This window comes from Bos taurus, chromosome 14 (assembly GCF_002263795.3).
Source record: "Bos taurus isolate L1 Dominette 01449 registration number 42190680 breed Hereford chromosome 14, ARS-UCD2.0, whole genome shotgun sequence".
Lineage (NCBI taxonomy): Eukaryota > Metazoa > Chordata > Mammalia > Artiodactyla > Bovidae > Bos > Bos taurus.
In genome coordinates, this window is record NC_037341.1 from 45,936,043 (window position 1) to 45,955,386 (window position 19,344).

At 42.2% G+C, this 19,344-nt stretch overlaps 1 protein-coding gene and 1 non-coding gene across 4 annotated transcripts in view; both read left to right on the top strand.

Annotated features, from left to right (window-relative positions):
- SAMD12 (sterile alpha motif domain containing 12) overlaps positions 1 to 19,344 on the top strand; it is a 449,029-nt gene that overhangs the window by 310,975 nt on the left and 118,710 nt on the right. The gene's annotated exons all lie outside the window — the stretch shown is intronic.
- Positions 4,406 to 4,483, top strand: MIR2489 (microRNA mir-2489). Its single transcript, NR_031041.1, has one exon. It is a non-coding gene; the product is annotated as a microRNA mir-2489 (primary transcript).

Consider the following 19,344-nt stretch of genomic DNA (forward strand, 5'->3'; position numbering starts at 1 on the left):
TGATGGCCTTGCCTCCTCCTCTGCGCTCACTGAAATGTATCTTCTTGTCTTTCATTCATTCTTCAACGTTTCCAAGGGTAAAGAGTGCCTCTTACTCAGTATGGTCCACATTCTGCCTAACACATAGTGGGCACTCAAGAAACATTTGTGGAATTAATCTGTGAATTCATTTATACCCTTAAATAAGACTCATATGTACTCATTTGCCCTTCATACAATTTTTGTAAGACCCACAAAATAAACTCTTAAAAGGAAGTAGATTGTGACATCTATAACCTTATAACCCTAATTATACTGAGAAATTAACACTCCTGTGTACTTTCTTATGAAACTCACCTCCTCTCCCTGGTATGCTTTTTAATAAGAATGGAACCCCCCTGGCAAAATTAAATTGGAACTCTTAGAAATATTAGGTGGTTCTTTGTTGGAATCACTTCTGGAGAATTACCAAGCCTGTGCTTTCCTTACTGAGTACAAATTAAACTTTATTTTAAAAATAAGAAAAAGAAGAAACAGATTCGCAGCTATGAAAAATAGATACGCATATAGATAAAAGGGCTAAGGCAATGGGTAAAAATGAAAGAGTGTGTTTGGGTGATGTGATTAGGGTGTATTTTTCTTACTTCAAAATGTCCTTTAATATTTTATAATTTATTTTTGATGGAAAAAGTATTAAAAAGAAAAACAATCTTCTTTGAAAAAAGCATATATCCAGGAGGTTTTTGCTTTACTTATATGAGCACAAATGAATCAGTTAAAAATTTTCCCTGAGCAAACAAATATTTTTCCTGTGTTTTTGTATTGTATAGACTTTTTTTTAATCTCAGGCTTTTCATCAGCAACATGTTCAGTCACTCCTTCAAAAAGTAAACACTAAATATCAAGTATATGTCAGGCATTCTGATATGCACTTGTTTTCTCTGTATTAAAAAAATGATTTGCAGTATATATGTGTATCAAATCATCACATTGTATACCTTGAGCTTACACAATGTGATGTGGCATCTGTATTTCAAAAAAGCTAGAAGAAGGGACTTCCCTGGTGGTCCAGCACTCAAGGATCCACCTGGCAATGGAGGGGACACGGGTTCTATCCCTGGTGAGGGAACTAAGATCCTACATGCCGCAGAGCAATGAAGCCCACATGCCGAAACCATCGAGTCCTTGGGCTACAGCTAGAGAGTGTGTGTGCCGCAATGAAAGATCCCTCATGACCCAACTAAGATGTGATGCAAATAAATAAATCCAAGTAAATAATTTGGATTGAATCCAATCCAAATAAATAAGCTAAAGAAAAATAATGATAATGACAGAATTTAATAGCACTTTCTACCTCCTTAAGCTCTTCCTTATACAGAAGAACTACCATCTTTCACAACTCTATAGATAGGACATGTATTGGAGAAACAGTAGCTGCTATAACAAATATATTCCAAAGAGTTAGTGGCTTCGTTGTCTCTTATTTAACATCCTAGCTGAAGGTTGCAAGTCAAGGGGATGACTATTCCACACAGGGATTTACGGGCCAGACCTAACAGCCATTCTGCCGTCTTTGTGCGTGTTAGTCGATCAGTCATGTCTGACTCTTTGCAACCCCATGCACTGTAGCCCACCAGGCTCCTCTGTCCATGGAATTCTCCAGGCAAGAATACTGGAGTGGATAGCTGTTTTCTTCTCCAGGGGATCTTCCTGACCCAGGGATTGAACCCGAGTCTCCTGCATTACAGGCAGATTCTTCACTATCTGAGCCACCAGAAAAGCCCCTGCCATCTTTAATATACCAGTTTTGATATTGATACTGCTCCAATCTTTGTTATTCCAATCTGAAAGTCAAGGGCCTTGAGCAGGAAACAGAGGTGACAGACATCACTTGTGCTTACATCCTATCAGTAAGAGCTTAATCACATGACCACACCAGCCTCAAGGATAATTTGTAATTATAGTCTAGTCTTGTGCTCAGAGTGAAGGGAAGTATGGACTTGTGGGCACAGCTAACAGCCTATCCCACAGCAGATATTTTAAAATTGTCATTTGTTAGATGAAAAAAACTAAGGCTCAAAGAGGTTGATCTCGAAATCCCCCAATTAAACATGAACTATCAGAACTAGAAGTCTGGCTCCTGAAGCCTAGATCAATATCTCTTTCATCACTTCACATTGCCTAGAACTAAAATGAGAGCAAAAGACTGGCTCTGTGGAAGCCAGTGGCTTCCCTATAGCTGCCCTGCTCACTGGCTGCAGAAACATGAACCGTCCTAGCACAGCCCAGAATTTGTTATTCTTCTCTTGTTTTATTGGTTCAGCCTTGACCAGAGAGGGGATGCTCCTAGTGTTAGAAGAAAGACTAAATGCTGCCTTATAAACAATTTACTGCAAGCAATATGTCTTTCTTTCCAGCAGCTCCAGGACAAGATAAGAATAGACTAATAAAATCCATACCCACATCAAAAGTTGAAGCGCAATCTGCAAGCATGAATACAGCTGGGGGATATCCCTTGTATCTTCAGTTGCTCCTTATCTTTTGGCTTATTTAATGATTTTTATGGAGAACTTCATAGAAGGCAATGACACCCCACTCCAGTACTCTTGCCTGGGAAATCCCATGGACGGAGGAGCCTGGTAGACTACAGTCCATGCGGCCACTAAGAGTCGGACACGACTGAGTGACTTCACTTTCACTTTTCACTTTCATGCATTGGAGAAGGAAATGGCAACCCACTCCAGTGTTCTTGCCTGGAGAATCCCAGGGACGGGGGAGCCTGGTGGGCTGCCATCTATGGGGTCTCACAGAGTCGGACACAACTGACACGACTTAGCAGCAGCAGCATGGAGAACTTACCTTGTGGTGGGTACTAGAGAGAGGATCAAGAGAGAGAACTCCAGCCATTACAGAGCTCATAAGAGACAGCAACTAACAAAACAGTTACAAATCTGTACCAAAAAGGCTGAGACAGACAATAATGATGGGAGTCCTATTTCAGGTATGGCTTCTGGAAAAGGCTTTCTAAGGAGGTAACATTTAAATTGAATCCCAGAGGATGAAGGAGTCAGTCATGTTGAGGACAGTGGAAGTGTCTTACAAACAGAAAAGCAGCATACACAGTGATTCTGATCAAGAGAGAATGTGACATATTCCAAGAACTGAAGGTGTCATGTCTGCTGAGAGATACTGAGTGAGCGGAAGATGCAATACTGGCTGAAGCATTCCTTATGTAATCCTCATAACAACCTGCGAGGTGGGTTACTACTGATCATCCCATTTTATTGTTAAGGAAACCGAGGTGTAAAGGAGTTAAATGGTTAACTAACTAGCCTAACATTACACAGTTAATAAGCAGGGGGTCAAGAGATACACTCAAGGAGCCTAGCTACCTCCACAATCTTATTTTATGACATTATCCCATTATAATGCTGACAACGCAAAACTTTCCACTCTATCATAAACAGATTTTCTCTCCTTCAAGACAAAATCTCTCTCTTCCCATAGTGAAAGATTCTTAACCTTACATCTCAGGAACTCTTCCTCCTCCAAGGAAACCAAGGACGTAATTCATGAATTGGGTGTTCATGAATTTGGAGATATATAATATATATTGTTGTTCAACAGTATGTGATAAATATAAATAATATATTTAGGACTGATGAATTTAGAGATATATAATATATACTCTTTTCATGTGGAATAAATTGCATAAATATTGCATATACATTTTAATCAAAATTATACTTAGTCTTATGCTGAATTCAGTATATAAATTATACTTTATTTTTACTGAAATTTAACATTTCCTTCTATTATGAACATAAGTATAAAACCTCACTATTCTTACCAGTTCTTGTGACTTTGTTACTAGAATCACATGTGATTTTTAATCACATGACAGTTGAAGTTACCTTGAAACAGCATTTGCTCTCATCACCACTCTCAAATTGTGTTAGGCAATGGCAACCCACTCCAGTGTTCTTGCCTGGAGAATCCCAGGGATGGGGGAGCCTGGTGGGCTGCCATCTATGGGGTCGCACAGAGTCGGACATGACTGAAGCGACTTAGCAGCAGTAGCCGCATGCTTCTGGCCAATAAATCCTCTCATTCAATGCATTGATAAAGAAACACTTGAGTAAGTGTTTGTTTGTTTTTAAACTACTTACTTATCTCTGGTTGTACTGGGTCTTCCACTGCCTTGCACAGGCTTTCTCTAGTTGCGGCGAGTGGGGCTACTCTTTGTCGCAGTGTGTGAGCTTCTCCTTGCAGAGGCTTCTCTTGTTACAGAGCACAGGCTGTAGGCATGTGGTCTTCTGTAGTTACGGCTTGTGGGCTCAGTAGTTGTGACTAAGGGGCTTAGTTGCTCCACAGCATGTGAAATCTTCCTGGACCTGGGATCAAACCCATGTCCCCTGCCACCAGATGTTGTGTTTCAAATGACAGGGGACATGAGTTTTTTAATCTGGCAGTTTAAACTTTTGCCCTCCTTCATTACATAACGAGGTTTCTAGCACAGTCTGTATAGATTGTCTGCACTTTCTCACATCTCATTTGTTCCACCATCCACTGTGTTCTGGCTCTCATGCCCAACTTCTTTCCCCAAAGTGGTAACTCTAAGATCACTGGCATCCTCTGAGGTTAAGCAAACACTTCTCAGTATCCCTTTTCCCTGAAATCTGTAGAATTTTGCCACTGTTGATCCCATTTTTCTTCGGGGGACTCTGTTAAGTCACCTTCAGGAAAATCACTCTTCTCTTTTCCTTACGCATGTGGCAGTGTCTTTACCAGCAACTCCACTAATCACTCCTTAGAAAATAATGTTCCTCTTCTTGGGGAACCACACCTACTCCCAAGCCCTCAACTGCACCTGTCCACTGACAAGTCCAACCCCAGCCATTTCTTCTGAGTTTCATTCCAAGTTCCCAGCTGTCCAAAGACCATTTTTACACCATAGCCCAGAGGTGCCTCCCACCCAGCACGTTAAAGATGAAGTTATATACTGCTTCCGCACCAAACCTGATCTTTTCTCCTGTATCTGTATTTTGACTGTGGACATCAGTCTCTTCTGATCACCCAAGATCAAAACCTTAGGGTTGCCCTCAATTGCTTCCCCTCCCTCACTCCTACTTCTACTGAACCGACAGTTCCTATTGGTCCATTATTGAGGAGGGGGGGTTGATACAGCCCAAGGATGATGTGAACCACTGGGAGAGAAAAACATATTCTTGGTACAAGTTTTATGAGTATCATATCAATTTATGACCCCTTGAAAATTACTCTGTGGTTTTTTTTGTTTTTTTTTTTTGGTCACACTGGGTCTTCACTGCTGTGTGTGGGCTTTCTCTGGCTGTAGAGAGCAGGGGCTACTCTCCAGCTGTGGTGTGCAGGCTCTAGGCATAAGGGCTTCAGTAGTTGCAGCACGCGGGCTTCAGTCATTATGACCAGTGGGCTTTATTGCTTCGAGGCACATGAATCTTCCTGCATCAGGGATCGAACTCCTGTCCCCTGCATTGGCAGGCAGATTCCTATTCACTGTGCCACCAGGGAAGTCCTATGGTTTTTATTTTATTTTATTATGATATCATTGACATAGAATATTATATTAGTTTCAGATGCACAACATGATTAGATCCATGCCTTTATTGTGAAATGATCACAGTAAGTCTGGTTAGCATCTGTCACCACACATAGTTACAAATGTTTTGTTTTTTTCTTTTTCTTGTGATGAGAACTTTTAAGATGTGTTCTGTGACTTTTAACTGTCTTTCCCAAGGCCACAACTTCCACTAGGAGTCTGATGGCTGAGTTACAACTTGAAATTCCAATTTTAATGGTTTTCCTCTTTTTTTTTAGCATGGAACATGTTGGAAAAAGAATATAGGCTACATTCCTGTATCCAGTGTCACATGCAGCTCATCCCCTTGCTGACTAGGGGTTTCTCACCTTTTCCTGATGAGAATGGGTTGAGAAAGGCACGGTGGTCACAGAAGTTCTTGAGTGACAAATACTACCATAAGCGGACCCTTGCTCATGAGGGCTGACAAGTGTTTCCTCTTTGATGTGTTCCTCTCAGGACACTACCCTCCTCCCCACACCGCTGGAGGTGGCTCATTGTGTTTCTTTTGATGAGGGCAAATGCATCTGTGTCCTTCTACAAGCTTCTATTTCTTCACCCGATGCTATTTCAGCAGCACATCAGCTTCTTGGCTTGAGTGGTGTTTTCCCTTTTTAAGTGGACTCTTTCTTTGAGGAGATCTTAGCGACTCCACACCAGCTCTGTCGTGCAGGAGGGCCCAGGTTCTGTTCCAGGGGAAACGGGGGGTGTAGTCCATGCACAGACAAACGAGGACAGACTGTCTCTGACATTAAAATCTTTTGTTTAGTCTGCCAGCAGAGCAGTTAGCAAGCCGCAGGTTCTGGCTCTTTAGATGTCTCTCTCTGTCCCCTGAGATCCCAGAAACATATGTCAGGTTGTTTGAGAGTTCGTTGAAGCCACCTCACCAGACTTGGAATCAGAAAGCAGCCACTCCTGTCTCTCTCCCCTCAAGCAAATAGAGGCAAATTAGAATATCAGGGACGCATGCCCAGCTTTTTCATAGAAAACCTCTGTCTAAAATTTTTCAATTAAAGTATGCACATAGAGCCTGCCACACATGTCGCGAGTGGTAAAGAAACTCCCTCCCAGTGCAGGAGACGTAAGGGACGTGGGTTCAATCCCTGGGTCAGGAAGATCCCCTGGGGAGGGCATGGCAACCCATTCCAGTATTCGTGCCATGGACAGGTGAGCCTGGCGGGCTATGGTCCATAGGGTCACAAAAAGTCGGACAGGACTAAAGCGACTTAGCCTCCACACACATACATATAAAAAAGACCATGTATGTTACCTGTACAGCTCACAGAATTTTCTCAAAGTAACCACACCCCTGAAACTAACATTCAGATAAAGAAATAAAACATGGCATGCATCGGAGAAGGAAATGGCAACCCACTCCAGCGTTCTTGCCTGGAGAATTCCAGGGACGGGGGAGCCTGGTGGGCTGCCGTCTATGGGGTCACACAGAGTCGGACACGACTGAAGCGACTTAGCAGCAGCAGCAGCAGTATCCCAAAACCCCTGCTTATGCTGCCTTCCAGTGGGTACCCCCTGAGGGTAACACAATTCTCAATTCTAACAGTAAAGAAAAGCATCATCTGTTTTTACTCATCCTATAAATAAAATCACTCATCATGTACTCTTGGTGTATGGCTTCATGCAGCAGTGTGGATCATTCATTCATATTGTTGTTTACAGTTGTTTTTTAACATGCTCATTATTTGTTTCTCTATGGCTGCGCTGGGTCTGCATTGCTTCTCGGGGCTGTCTCTAGTTGCGGCAAGTGGGGGCTCTCTAGTTGTGCTGTGTAGGCTTCTCACTGCCGTGGCTTCTCTTGTTGCGAAGCACGGGCTCTAGGACGTTCAGGCTTTGGTGGCTGCAGTGCGTGGGTTCAGTAGCTGCAGCTCAAGGGCTCCAGAGCACAGGTTCGGTAGTTGCTGTGCATGCGCTTAATTAGTTACCCCACCCTGGACCAGGGATCAAACTGGGGCCCCCGCCTTGGCAGGTGGATTCTTAACCACTGGACCATCAGAGAAGCCCTAACTACAGTTTTAGATGGTTTATTTTCACTGATCTAAATTGGTCAACATGTAACACATCACAAATTATTCTGCATCCTGCAGCTCATGGGTATTTTGGATAGCTTCCAATTTGGGGCTACTCTGTACAAAGTTCTGCTCCGGATTATATTAGATATGTATGTGGGTGAACAAAACTAAATATTTCCATTGATACACATTAGAAGTGGATTCGCCCAGGAGGGTAGGGTATGTTGTGTTAGATTGCCAGTGCTATTATCACAAGAAACCGAATACTGGCTGGCTTAAACAAGAAAACTTATTTCCTCATAATTCTGGAAGCTGGAAGTCTGAGATCAAGGTATAAGTAGTATTGATTTCTTCTGAGAGCTCCTTCATGGCTTGGAGATGGTCGGCTTTTCCCTGTATTCTCTCACGGGCTTACTTTGGTATGTGTGTGTGCTCAATCACTTCATTCACGTCTGACTCTTTGGGACGCTATGGACTGTGGCCCACCAGGCTCCTCTGTCCATGGGATTATCCAGGCAAGAATACTGGAGTGGGTAGCCATGCCCTCCTCTAAAGAATCTTCCTGACCCAGGGATTGAACCTGCTTCTCCTGTGTCTTCTGCATTGCAGGCAGATTCTTTACCACTGAGCCATTGGGGAAGCCCTTCCTTTTATATGTCTCTGTTCCAAATGTTCTCTCTTTATAAGGGTATCAATCATAATAGATTAGGGCCCACACTAAAGGCCTCATTTTAACTGAATTACCTCTTTAAGATACTATCTCCAAAAGTGGTCACATTCTGAAGTCCTAAGGGTTAGGACTTCAAGATATGAATTTGGGGATGGGGGATGCAATTCAGTCAATTCAAATGTCCCTATTCCAGTTCTCATGATCCCCATTAACTTAAAATTGACAGGAACAGATAAAGGCTTGACATCTGTACATTCTTCTCTGTCTCTACTAGACTATGTGGCTCATACATTCTGTAGAATAAAATAAAATCTAAATATCATCTTAAAAGTAGAGTAGTGAAACTCTATTGTCAATGAAAACATGAAGACATAAAATATGCCAGTTTTCTTTTTCAACTTTTTATTTTTAAATAATTATAGATTCAGAGGAAGCAGCAGAAAAAAATGCACAAGGAGGTTCTACGTACCCTTTACCTCTCACTCCGCATTACTAAAACCTTGATAACCGTAGTACAATATCAAAACTAGAAAACGGACATTGGTACAATCCAATAGTTTTACAAGCATGCAAGTGTGTGTGTGTGTGATTTTATCACAGGTGTAGCTTTGTGTTGGTGACTCAGTGGTAAAGACTCTGCCTGCCATTGCAGGAGACGTAAGAGACATGGGTTCAATCCTGGGTCAAGAAGATCCCCTGGAACAGGAAATGGCAACCCATTCCAGTGTCCTTGCCTGAGAAATCCCATGGACGTAGGAATCTGGCAGGCTCCAGTCCAGGAGTCGCAAAGAGTCAGACATGACTGAGTATGCACACACACACACACACACACACAGAGCTTTGTGTACCCACTACTACAGTTGAGATGCAGAGCCGTTCCATCAGCACAGATCCTCTGTGCTGTGATTTTATAGCCACGTCTATCCCCACTGTCCATGCTAACCCCTGGCAACCACTATCTCCTCCTCCATCTCTGTCATTTAGGTACTTCAAGAATGTTACTTACATGGAATCACAGAGTATATAACCTCTTGAGATTGTTTTTTTTTTCTTCCCCCCACTGAACTTAACTCCCTTGAGATGTATCTGACTTGTTGCCATGGATGAAGAGTTTGTTCTTTTTTATTGCTGCCTCATATACCCTGGATGAATCCCACAATTTGTTTAACTTTGTTCTCAAGGAAGAATATACAGATTATTTCCAGTCTTGGGTTATTGCACATAAGGCTGCTATGAACATTAGTGTACAGATTTCTGCACAAATGAAAGTTTTCATTTTTCTAGGAGAAACATCCAATAGCTTTCTTTAAAAAAAAAAAAAAAATCTGTTCTTAAAAAAGAAAAAAAAATAACAGAAACTAAATGAGTTAATAAAGAATATTTAGCACATTGTTCGGAGAAGGCAATGGCACCCTACTCTAGTACTCTTGCCTGGAAAATCCCATGGACGGAGGAGCCTGGTGGGCTGCAGTCCATGGGGTCGCTAAAAGTCGTACACGACTGAGCAACTTCACTTTCACTTTTCACTTCCATGCATTGGAGAAGGAAATGGCAACCCACTCCGGTGTTCTTGCCTGGAGAATTCCAGGGACGGGGGAGCCTGGTGGGCTGCCGTCTATGGGGTCGCATAGAGTCGGACACGACTGAAGCGACTTAGCAGCAGCAGCAGCAGCACATTGTTGGACTAGTAAAGTGCTTGTTCATGTCAACACGCACTAACATTTTTCTACTATATTAACAGGAAACAGGCACTATCGTAGACGCAGAGTGTACAAAGATAAAAAGATATAGACCCTGCCCTCAACAAACTCACTCTTCCCAATTAGAGAGAAAAAGAGGAAGGGTACCAGTGATCAGCCTTAGGCTGAAAAAGGCAAGAAGAGGGAATAGTTACAGGGACTTAGGAGGGGACAGTCATGGGGCAAGAGCCACTGACAAGAGCTGTGGCCTTTGGTTAAAAGATTCACCCCTGGAGACTGCGGTGAGGGAGGCTGGGGAATCAATACCCTGAACTCCTTTCCTCCTTCCTCCGCAGTCTTCTCCTAGCACTTCCTATTGGCAGGACTCAACCCAACCAGAAGCCAGAGGACCCTGTGATACGGTCTGCCCAGATCAGTGTCTGGAAATACAAAGCATGATCGGGAAGGGTGTGGAGCAAAACGAGAGGAACCAGTAGACTTAGCTCCAACACACACCCGGCTTTGAATCCACTTTGTAACTTTAGGCAAGTTAAGTTCTCTGCGCTTCAGGTTGCTTACTGCAAAACAAGTGTAGTAATGATAGTTATGCAGGTTATCAAAAGCATAAACTAGATGGTTTCTGGAGGATACCTAGCAGAGTTCCTGGAATGTGGTAGGCATCATTTTGTGTGGCCCAGCCCCACCCCCAGCTGATGACAACTCTCTACACTTGTGGCAATGTTCTAGCCTTCATGAGTTCCCAGGGGCGCAATCTCTCCTAATGTGGTCCAGAGACCAGGCACTGTAGAGACGCCTGGGGTCCTTTCCATCAGGCAAGTTCGTGACCCAGCCCCCCCACCCCAATCCAACTAAATCATGAGCAGAAGGGTGGAAATCTTCACTTCAGACAAGTTCCCCCCAGTGATTGTCATGCACAATAAAGTTTTGGAACTACCATCCTAGAAGTCCGTATTTCTAATTGACACCCGCTTGGGTGAAGTATACGTGAGATTTATCTGTACTTGGCAGCCATTAGGTACAGTTACAGCCCATCGGCTCCAGGAAGAGGGACCATGAGACCAGGACACTAACAGTGTGTCTTGTGGTGGTGGGCCATGCTGATTTTCCATTTTGCTGGCTTTATTAATACCTGAGGAACAATGTTCCCAGGCTTTTAATTAAAAATTCTCTAACATCCAGACTCTAATCATTTTCTAGGTTGGATATAGGCTCAGTAAGTAGCTGGCTTTGACCCCCTAACTCCTCCCTTCCAGAGAAAACTTAATAAGCAGAGCAGAAGCTTTTAAAGGGAATAAAATCTTTGGAAAGCTTTGTAGATGAGAGTAGGTCAATTCTAAGTATAAATAGGAGGAGGCCAAAACTTGGAATAAGGTCAGAGGATCAAGGACTTTGCTTTAATTTGTTAAGGAAAGGTATAAGAAAATTAATCAGCAGTCTAGGGCAGACACTGAGCTCATGATTTGGGTCCTGAATTGGTTTGGAACTCAAATTGGCCGCAGTTAAGAGATTGGAAAGAGCAGAAGCTTAGAGGAAAGATAATTTTCTTTGCTTCTCATGTAAAACTACAGAGGGAGGCAGAGCACACTTGGGATGCTGGTTTTTCTCCACAAAGTTCTCAAGGAATTGGGCTCCTGTGTCTTTTGGTCCTGCTCTCTCCCAAATTTGGCCCACATCCTCATGTTCCAAGATGGAACGCCAGTGGTCCCATCCATGCTCCAAACCACAGGAAGAGGGAAAGAAGGTACAGTGAGGACAGAGCAGCTAACTTTTAAAGAAAAGTGTAGACTCTGCCACACCACTCATCTGATCACTTCACTGTGGCCAGGACTCGTTTACATGGCCACAGCAAACTACAAGTCTAGCTTAGAAGCAGAATCCCTGCTAAATATTCAGTTTCTTAATATTTTAGATGTGGTCTGTAGAATCTTAGTTCCCTGACCAGGGATCAAACCTGCACTCCCTACGTAGGAAGCACAGTAGAGTCTTAACCACAGGACCGCCAGGGAAGTCCCTAAATATTCTATTAAATGGATGACACGTTGAGGACAGCTAGGAGTCACTGCCGTCCATTCCACATCCTGAAAAAATTTGGACCTTCTTTTCCCAGTGGAATGGTTATCATTCAGATTCCAGTCAGGAAGCCAGAAACCACTCGGGGTATATTTAGAATAGAGAACTTAATAAAGAGAACTGGCAGAACAAGTGCAAAAGTGAGACAACCCAGAGGTTAGTAGCAGTGGAAAGCTTTCTCGGGGCCGGGGCATACAGGAGGAGGCAGAGTTCAGAGCTCAGAGTTGCCTGGCAGAACTTGGAACCCCAGTGGGCAGTCCAGTGGGAACTGGAGCCACAAGATGACAGTCACTGCCCTAGATGCCCCCAGAAACAAAGTGACCCAGGAATATGCTGGCCTTTCCCTGCTTCTGCCCCCAGTCTCCTTCTCGTGCCTTACATTGTCTAGAACTGTCTGGAAGCCAGAAGGCAGGGACTGTCTGGGAACTATAATTTCATGCCAACAGAGTAAGCAAAGAAGAGTGACGTATGGACCAGAAAGCAAGCAGGTGACTGGAATGGCACCAAACCAAGTTGTGGTCCAGAATAAACTGCCAATGAGTGTTACCTGGCTAGGCATTATTTCTGGATGAAAATTTTGCAAACAAAATACTGTCCTCTGTTGAAATATGTATGGGGGCTTCCCAGATGGTAAAGAAGCCACCTGCCAATACAGGAGATGCAAGAGACATGGGTTCAATCCCTGGGTCGGTAAGATTCCTTGAAGGAGGGCATGGCAACCCACTCTAGTATTCTTGCTTGGAGAATCCCATGCACAGAGGAGGCTGGCAGGCTACAGTCTACAGGGTCCCAAAGAGTTGGACATGATTGAAGTGACTTAGCAAACAAGTACTCTCTCTATATATATATACACACACACATCTTCAGATGTTCCATATATATATAGATATATAGATATATAGATATCACATATATCTGAAGATACAGAAATGGGTAATCTCACAAAGGAGTAGGAAAAGAAGTGAGAACCCAAAAAGCCTACAAGGGATCTCTGAAGAAGGGGAATATATGGGGAAATGTTCAGTCTCTGCATTACCTGTTAACAAGGAGTGTCTGGGGTCAGGATATACCCAGCTCTGTCTGAAACAGCTCAGCAGTGTCATTGAGAACAAGCACTGAGAATGGTTGTTGGCTTCTGCCCCTAGAAAGGTTACTGGCTGCTTAGTAAAGGCTGCATCTGTGAATGAAAAGGGACTCTACCCTGAAAGGGGGTGAGCGGAACAGTCTTTTCTGCATTTCTCCATTTGCTGGCTCAACAGAAGCAGTAAACAAACCCTATTCCCAGAACTATGCTGACAACATTGATGATGGCGGCACACAAATTAGGAGAGAAACAAAAAACCATGTTAATTTCAAGCTCCATTAGAAACACAGGCAGAAGGGGAAAAAATCAACATCTGCCAAATAGAAAAGGTCAAAATCAGAAGGGAAAGAAACTTTCTCTTTGACATCCTAAGAAAGGTACTGCCAGCGTTGAAGACATAGGATTCTGTTTCCTCATTGACTTTGTTAACCATAAAATTCTTGTAAAAAGTTCTCTTGTCAGTATCTCCTCAAATCAGATCTATGAGGTGATAGAGAACAAGCTGCCTGTTCTTCCTCCTGGAAAAGAAAACTGCATGGTGTTTGGGGTACAACCACAGGATTCCATTCCAAAGCTGTCTTTGATTTGGTATATTGATTAATTTTTTTAAAGAACCTCCAATAATGTTTATGGCTTTGGCATAATGTGTAAGTAATATTCTTTTGAAGACTCCACAGTATAAGTTATCTATGATGTAAAACTGGCCTAACAGTCTTGTCTGAAAGATATTGGGCCCTTGAATGCCTTTGTGAAATGTGTTGTAGGCCCCAGATCAAGTCCAGGAAATACACACATGTCTTCCTCTTAGTTGCTTGTGTTGAGGGGGATGATACACAAATGAAAACAGATATTCCTCCTAAGTTCTTTCTAATGTCATGGCAGTGAGCATTCTGGGTCTTTGATGATAAATGAGTCTTCATTTGTAAATTGAATGCCATATGTATTAACTTCATTTCCTTCCAGGCGTTTTGTATTAGTGAGCATCACATATGACTTTATAATGCTTCAGTACCAGATGCCTGCTTGTTCTTTGATTCAATATATGCAGGAAGAAAAGATGCATACGGATGTCACCGTAACTCTTTGGCTAGGAAATCAGTCAGAAGTTCCATCCCACCTGGTGGCCAAGGGATTGACCTTGTTGATTTCTCGGGCTTCTCTCTCTGGAGTTTATGATCTGTGACATATTTTCCCAGAGGCATGAAGTTTGAAGAATCAATCACTAGATGTAATCAAATTCACCCTCCCGTCCCCAAAATCAAACAGGTATTTTTAAACACACAACCATATACACATTTCAACAATAGCAGAGTTCTGTTTGAGAATGGAAACATAGTCATTGCTAAATTACATGAGTGGACTGAGCTGAACTCCAGGTATTAGTTACAGTGGTAAGTGAGAAATTGTAGCAGACTTTTAAAATCAGAACATGGATTATGGCTTGAATTTAATTAAGTGCATGCTGCCACTTAATTATATTCAATCTATCTCTTTTTATATACCAAGTCTTACTCCCCAAATGTTTCATCTCTGCTCGTCGTGTTTTTTCTAGCTCTGCCATAAGCTCTTTGAGATCAGAGCTAATGTCACATAGTAGATCCTCGACAAAGACATTAAAAATAAATTAAGGAGCATAAGACTAGATGAATTTGGCTACAGATTCAAGACACTGCCGTTTACGTTACACAATATGACCTGAGAAATTTAAGAACAACTGAGGATATTCCCAGTTCTTCCCTGGAAGCCACTCAGTTTCCCCTCCTCTGGCTTCCATAAATAATATACAGGTTTAATTTTTCTTTCTCTGGTCTTTTGTCCTTTGAATCCACCCCAGCAAAAATGCTCAACTCTATGGCACTGGAAAATATTGTGAAGAGCTTTACCATATTCCAACATTTATGTTTTCCTATGCTTATTTTTTTCTTGCTCTTCATTTGAGCTTTTAAAAATTTTCTCAGTTTCCACTGTCATTTCATATTTGTGTTGTCTTTGCCTTCTTTTTGGCAGCTAAGGTACATGTTTTAAATGAGATATTCCTAAGATGCAAGTTAAGGACTCTCTACTTATAGAAAAATTCTCTAAGGATAATGTAAGGAACTAGTGGCAGTGGGTATGTCCAGGAGCTGATATTGATGTATGGCAGAAACCATCACAATATTGTGAAGTAATTATCCTCCAATTAAAAATAAATTTAAAAAAAGAAGTGTAGAATCATGGAAGAAAGTGTTTTCATTTTGTGACCATCTGCATGGATTGTTTTTGTCCATGAGCCTGCATTGCTTTTATAATTTAAAAACTGGTTAAAAGACAAAATGTCTACTCTTATTATGGCAATTCTAGTAAGTCCTAAGTTTTCATGAAATATGAATGCAATCAGTTTATGCATATGATTATGAGAAACGAATAATCTCATTGTTTTAAGATACAACACTTAATGAATTCCGTATTCCACCTTTTGAAGCATCTTGTAAGTGTCTGAGCTTAAATACTGGTCAGTGATTCATGCTAGGGGATATTTATGGGGAGAGAATGACTAAGCTGCTTTTGTATTTGTAGCTTTCAGCTTTGCATGGCATACTTCTAGTGAGCATTTAATCACATAGAAAATGTTTCTGTCAGTGGGTCAACAGAGCCACTTTCATTGCATCTTTCTGTATTTTTATTCATGTTTTCACTCTTGGCAGTGTTCACACTTGTGCACATTGCACACGCTAAGAGTCCTCCACCTTGATTACAGCTTGCTAATTCTTCACGTCCGTGGTCCCATCACTTTTCACTCCTTGCATTCCCTAAGTTTCTCTTTCTCTTTAGGGTTTTCATGTCATTCCTTTCCCAGGGTTTCATTCCCATGTCAGTCTTATCTGATCCTGCTCTGATTTATCATTAGCATTTCTACTCTGGCTTGTTTGAGTTTCTGCAAATGGTTCAACCACTGTCAGACATGTTCTAACTTTTAAGTAAATAAACACCTGCCTACAAGTGCATAAAGTTATTTGACTCCATAAATGAACTCAGAAACACATGCTGGACATTTAGGTTGCTTCCGTGTCCTGGCTATTGTAAATAGTGCTGCAGTGAACACTGGGGTACATGTGTCATTTTGAATTCTGGTTTCCTCACATAATACATCCCCAGTAGTGGGATTGCTGGGTCATATGGTAGTTCTATTTTTGGTTTTTGGTTTTTTTTTTTTTTTAAGGAAATTCCATATTGTTCTCCACAGTGAAACTGAAAGTCGCTCAGTTGTGTCTGACTCTTTATGACCCCATGAACTGTACAGTCCATGGAATTCTCCAGGCCAGAATACTGGAGTGGGTAACCATTCCCTTCTTTAGGGGTTCTTCCCAACCCAGGGATCAAACCCAGGTCTCCCACACTGCAGGCAGATTCTTTTACCAACTGAGCCACTGGGGAAGCCCAAGAATACTGGAGTAGGAAGCCTATCCCTTCTCCAGGGGATCTTCCCAACCCAGGAATCAAACTGGGGTCTTCTACATTGCAGGCAGATTCTTTATCAACTGAGCTATCATGGAAGCCCAAAATATGTTTAAATTTGCACATTGTAGAAACTGGAATTTTAATTTCCAGCAGAGTATGTATATAAATGCTCAGAGATATATACAGTTATGTGACGATGCACTGTCTGTAATCTGTAACATTTAAAAATTAGCAAAAAAAAAAAAAAAAGAAAGAGACTGGCTATCTAATCCCCTTCACCAGTGAGTCTCCAACTTTAGTATCTATTAGAATTACTTGAAGAGCTGGTCAAAACACACTGAGTCTGAATTACAGATTCAGTCAGTCTTCAGTGGAGCCTCTGAGTTTTCTTTTCTGAAAAAAATCCCAGTTAATTCTGATTCCGTTGATCTTGAACAACATGTTGAGAACCATTGTGACCCCAGTTCTCCTTAGGACACAGAAGCACTGCATTTCCCAGCTGTGCTTGTAATTGTACTTACATTAGGACCAAATGACTGGGTCCAGCCCAGCGGCTGGTGTATGACATCTCCTAATCGGGCCACACCATTTCCCGCATGGTCCTCCACTCTCTCTCGCCTTTCCTAGGCAACAGTGGAGACTATGTATTGAAGATGGTGGTCTGCCAAGATGGAGGGTCCCTAGATCTGTGAGTTTGTGGTGAAGGAAAACAGCCTTACTCACATAAAACTGGCATGTGAAAGAAGAAGAAGCCTTTCTTATCAGTTTATCCAGTCAGCGAGGTTTGGGCAGCATTGTCTAACTCATCCTAATATGCATGAATTTCACATGATCATAAGATGAACCAGTTACCCAGCTCTGAGGCAACTATGCAAACTTGAGAGATTGGATCAATCTACCATCTACTCTCCGCATCCCCCCAAAATCTATTTGAATTGACCTATATGTACTTGAGACGTCCCTGGTGGCTTAGATGGTAAAGAATCCACCTGCAGTGTGGGAGACCTGGGTTCAATCCCTGGCTTGGGAAGATCTCCTGGAGGAGGGCAAAGCAACCTACTCCAGTATTCTTATCTGGAGAATCCCCATGGATGGAGGAGCCTGGTGGGCTACAGTCCATGGGGTCGCAAAGAGTCTGACATGACTGAGCGACTAAGTACACATGCGTACTTAGCTTAGAGCCATGGGGGTCTGTAGGCCACAAAGATTGTTGCTAATCCTTCCAAACATCTCCTAAAGCCACTTTGATGCATTCTGGGAAGATGATCTTTCATCTGAGTTTTTCCAACTGCCAGCTCCTTGGACTGTTAATATTCTTACACTTTCAGAATGGTTCTACCCGCCCATCCTTTGCTTCATATTGAAGGAGACCAAGGCCCTTTTATTCTTATTCAAGTTTCATTACTGGACAGCTCTGCCTTGCCTGCCTCTGTTTCTCTTCTACCTTGTTCTGCCAGTGAAGTCATCCCAGAATTTCTTTTAGACAATCTGATTTGTTTTTAGTTTTTATTTTATTTTTGGCTGTGCTAGGTCTTCACTGCTGCATGTAGGCTTTCTCTAGTTGCGGCAGCGGGCCTACTCTCTCGTTGCAGTGTGTGGGCTGCTCATTGCAGTGGCTTCTCTTGTTGTCGAGCACAGGCTCAGTAGTTGTGGCACACGGCATGGGCTCTGCTGCTTCACAGCATGTGAAATCTTCCCAGATTAAGGTTCGAACCCATGTCCCCGGCATTGGCGGATATATTCTTAACAACTGGACCACCAGGGAAGTGTTCTTTTTTTATTTTCATGAAAACTTTAATTGAAGTATAACTGGATAATGTTGTGTTAATTTCAGGTGTACAGCAAAGTGATTCAGTTATCTACACACACACACACACACACACACACACAGACACCCCTATACTTTTTGAGATTCTCTTCCCTTACAGGTTATTACGAAATATTGAGTGTAGCTCTCTGTGCTATACAGTAAGTCTTGTTGTCATCTACTTTATATATAGTATGGTGTATATGTTAATCCCAGAGTCCTAATTTGTCCCTCCCCCATTTCCTCTTTGAAACCAAACGTTTGTTTTTTGTTTGTCTGTGGGTCTATTTCTGTTCTGTACATAAGTTCATTTGTATCTTTTTTTTTTTTAATTTAGATTCCACCTATAAGCATTATCATGTATTTGTCTTTGCCTGTCTGGTTTACTGGCTTGACTAGAGCAGAATTCCCCTAGGCATCTTCAGAGTTAAGGTTCATGGGCCTTTCATCGTGGTTATAAGCCTTGGAAGCCCCCAGAAGACCCCAGTTCCTTTACCCCATTGCTGGTGTTACTTTTTTGAATCTGACCCACCCCCTCTCTCTGGACTCTGCCACATGTGCATCACCCCATCCTGCCCCACAAACCTTGAAGAGTTTGACCATCTGCCTGCTTGGTATCTGCCAGGCTCTGGTATCCCATTTATTTGTCGGTTCTCCTGTCCGCACTCTACACACAGCACACTTCATGACTAAAGTGGACTTTAGTCAAACTCTTTTCTTTTTTTATGTACGTGTTATATCATTGGCCCTGAGAATATCTCTCACAAACAGAATTAAACCAAAAGCAAAGACTTTCCCCAAATATACTATTTAAAAATGTGCACTTTGCTGACCTACACTGACTGGTGAGAAAGTTGCCTGGAGAGTGAGACAAGTTAGCTTAGATCTGAATATTGAGTAAGACTTCACCTAAAAAATGTATGTATGTATGTGTATATATATACTTCCCTCA